General features: G+C 34.9%; 2 non-coding genes across 2 annotated transcripts; both read left to right on the top strand.

Annotated features, from left to right (window-relative positions):
- The first annotated feature begins 507 nt into the window (after positions 1-507).
- TRNAA-AGC (transfer RNA alanine (anticodon AGC)) lies at positions 508-580 on the top strand. Its single transcript has one exon. It is a non-coding gene; the product is annotated as a tRNA-Ala (tRNA).
- A 514-nt stretch (positions 581-1,094) lies between these two features.
- Positions 1,095-1,176, top strand: TRNAS-GCU (transfer RNA serine (anticodon GCU)). Its single transcript has one exon. It is a non-coding gene; the product is annotated as a tRNA-Ser (tRNA).
- The last annotated feature ends 2,792 nt before the right edge of the window (positions 1,177-3,968 follow it).

Here is a 3,968-nt window from a genome sequence, read left to right as displayed (position 1 = left end):
ATTTCTTACAATACCTTAATTTTTAACTTGTGATATAACAATTGTATTTCCAATATTGATTGTGTTTGTTTTTTTAGTATATTCAATTTTATATTTCATTATACAATATCATAGTTTTTTCATTAATCTACACATAAAGAGCATCGCACGTGACACGTATTGTATCTATCACTACTATCACATTAACAATCATTTTTATAGACAAAAAAAATGTGCGTTGATGACTATTGTTTCTTTTAAATCGCAATTCCCTTTTAAATAAAATGAATAACGAGTTTGATAATTATGTTAGACTTACTCATGAAATATGATAATATACAAAATGATACTTAGTTATTCTTAACATACTGCACTCGTCGTTTTTCAGGTTTTGTTTTTTTATGTTATGTTATCTAATAAAGTGGTTTTAACTGATACAGTTTTAAAAACATCCCAAACAAAATTATATAGTGTTACATGAATACGTTAATACACTATATATTGATATATTAATAAAAAATAGCAAAAGGGGATGTAGCTCAGATGGTAGAGCGCTCGCTTAGCATGCGAGAGGTACGGGGATCGATACCCCGCATCTCCATTTTGTTTTTCTTTTCTTTCAAGTTGTAACCCTGGAGTTCTGGAAAGTTACATATCAAGTCCATTAATTAGTTGTAAATACGTATTCAAAAAAAGAAATCGTATAGCTGTTATGACAACTTAGTTTAACTTTAATAAAATGACAACATTAATAAATAATCATAAACCAACGACATAAAATGATGAGGAAAAAAGACCTTAAAGGAAAATAACTAATTTGATATAATTATTAGAATAAAACTATATAGTTTATTTACCTATGTTTATTTTTGTTGTAAACTAGTTTTTGCAGAAAACTGTAGTAGATAACTAGATATAGATATATATATATATATTCAGGTCCATTAATTAGTTGTAAAATTTCAGAATAAGGTTCCAATTTGGTTTGAGTTTAGAGAGCAAGAGACTTACAGAGCAACAAAGGCAGAAGTCAAAATTGTTAAAATCAACAAAAGGTTAATCGTTGAGATCTACTTCGATATTAGTAAGTTTATCTTTGGATTACAGTCAATAAAGTCGCTTTGGCCGAGTGGTTAAGGCGTGTGCCTGCTAAGTTCATGGGGTTTCCCCGCGAGAGTTCGAATCTCTCAGGCGACGTTTTGATTTTTACTTTTATCTTGTTTTTTAATAATAAATTAAGATTAAGAGTAAATTACAAAAATGGTCCCTATGGTCAGGGGTTATTTCTATGTTTATCCATAGACGTTTTTGTTTTTGTTTTTTTTTTTTTTTTTTAATTTGTTTTTGTGCTCTTGATCTTACGAGACTTAAAAATACTATTTTACCTTTAAAATTTTCATTTTTAATTTATTATTTATAATTTACTAATATTAACATAGGCCAAGTATTTTTAATATTAATTTTATGAAATTGGAGAATTCATCTCTTCCTTTCCTCGAGCACCATCTCACATCAAAATTTTAGACCAACAAGATATACCTTATCCCCACCAGGAAAAAAAAATACTCAAAGTATCTCCTAGTAACATTGATACCAAATCTAGAAGGGGAAAAAAAGCAAAATAATAAAATCTACAAAAATCCTAGAAATACATTAAATCCATACATCAAATATATTCAAACCCATAAATAAAATACATTCAAACCCAACAGGTAATTGTTTGATTTATGTGTCAAAAACAAATCAAAACAACAGAATTCATAAAATCCACAAATAAAAACACATAAAATATATACATTGAGACCACTGTATATTTGCAGAAATAATACACATTAAAAAACAGAAGAGATGGAAGACGAGATGGCTCCTATGAATCTCATCCCCGATAGATCTAAGAAGGTTGCTACATGGTTTCAAAAATTGAATCCCAAAAAGTCACCGGAGTCCTTGAATCCATATTTTTTATTGTTGCTAATCTTGTTTTCGAAACCAAAATCTAGATCTGAACTTCGATGATGATGAGTTGCAGGTGGCCGAAGGTGCAGTGGTGACGGGTGGAGGAGGGACATCGAGGAAGGGGACGGGCAAAGGAAAGGGATAAGGGTTCTTGTTGGTGGGTTCCCTTTCGTTTCTTGCTGTAACATCAAAAAATTACAAGCCAAATTTGAACTTTTAAAAAAACATTTCAAACCATTTAAATCATTACAACTTTGTTTTCAAAATGTAAAACATCAGAGTTTTCCCATAAACATAAAGAAACATGAGGAGTTGTACGATGATGCCTTCTCCTTGCTGCGATCCCCTGATGTACCTGAAATAATAAACTGAAATTGTAAGCCCGAAAGCTTAGTGGGTTCCCCCAAAATACCGATACATTGCACATAAAACAAATACCAATAACAACATGTAGTGGGTCTACAGTTTTATAGACTGGATTACCCTTTGGGCCCACAATGTGAGTCTGGATTGCCTTACGAGCTCACAACTCACATCTGACTTGCCATCGAGCCCACAGTACGAGTCTCCTTTCAGCTCCTATCTGGAATGCTCTCGGGTTTGTTGGTTACCACATGGAGCAGTATCACCTCAACCCATCCCACATAATATGTCGATATATAACAGATAAGTACACATACAGATAAACAGAGAATATCACAGGTAGTCCTACAGACCTACCATCTAGCCTATCAAACTAGCATGCATAACTAACTTATACTCAACATAATACCAACTACCAGGATATCATATCCAATGGGCCGGCTGTAATGCTCTCGGATTTTTCGAAGTTTCGAATTAGCAGTGTACAACCCGAAATTCGAATATTAGAACGAGCGGTTTTTAGCCAACACGACCTCAACGAGAATCGAAGATCTCATTAAGAGTAGCGTAACAAGAAAAAGATGGGCGAAAACGGACGTCGGATGAAGAAGTTACGAGAATTTAACGGACCAATCCTGTCCCGGCCTGTTAATAATATAACTTTTAAAATAGAGTCAAAATTAGCCAACATATTCTAAACGAAAGTTGTAGAGTATGTTCCCACCTTCGCGTGAATATAAATAACTTCGAAAACGGAGCTCGTATGCGAAAGTTATGATTTTTAGAAGTTGAGAATACAATTTGCAAAATCTGTTGCTCGATCGATGACGTGGCTCAATCCTGACCGTCACTTGCTGATCACGGCTCGCTTCGGATGAAGGACACGTCGCCTCGCATTACGCCCAACGTCCGAAGTTTGTACGCCCCGCGTACCCTCGCTCTGATATGCTCCGAGTGTAAGACAGCTGGAGGCTCGTTGGCAACCTTATCCAATAACTACGCCCCGTATAGGTCCGAGGTACGCCCAGCGTACCGAGGCCTCACAGGCTATAAAAGGGGGCCGAGGGCAGCCTCATTTTTCACTCCAAATTCCACTCTCTCTCTCTAAGAACTTTCTCTCTCTAGCCCCTTCTGAGTCCCCTAAACCCTTGATAAACCCCCTAGCTCCCGAAGGAAGCCTCGAGGCTCCCGGAGTCCCGAGAAAAAGTGTCTTTCGGTTTCGAAATACTGCTCCAAATAAAGCCTGGTTTTCTTTAAAATCCGCTGTAAGTGAGCTACGCTTACGCAATTTTTAATATAGCTTTCAAATAATTATAGGAATGTTATTAGGTCCTTGAAATAATTCTTTGGGCTATTATTATGTTATATTGAGTGTTATTTAACACTTATATGATAATAATAACAGTCAGAGTATTAATTTGTCGCGGTTATCGTTAGACTAAACCTTAGTGGTATTGAAACTAGGTTTTATCGAAGGAAAATGGTTTTGAGAGTATCGAAGCGCTGTCCAAGTGTTGAGTCACCACCTTTCAGGTAAGTGCATAGTTACTTTCAGCTTACACATAGATATGAAGTATTTTATATAAATTACATGCTATGTGTGCATATTATCTGAATACTTGCTATCTATGATGGATGAACGTTTTTATACATGTTTTCAATGATTTAAA

This window comes from Lactuca saligna, chromosome 5, assembly GCF_052625555.1.
Source record: "Lactuca saligna cultivar CGN05327 chromosome 5, ASM5262555v1, whole genome shotgun sequence".
In the NCBI taxonomy this organism is placed as follows: domain Eukaryota; kingdom Viridiplantae; phylum Streptophyta; class Magnoliopsida; order Asterales; family Asteraceae; genus Lactuca; species Lactuca saligna.
The sequence above is the reverse complement of the archived record's forward strand: the minus strand, read 5'-3'. Positions and strand labels throughout refer to the sequence as shown.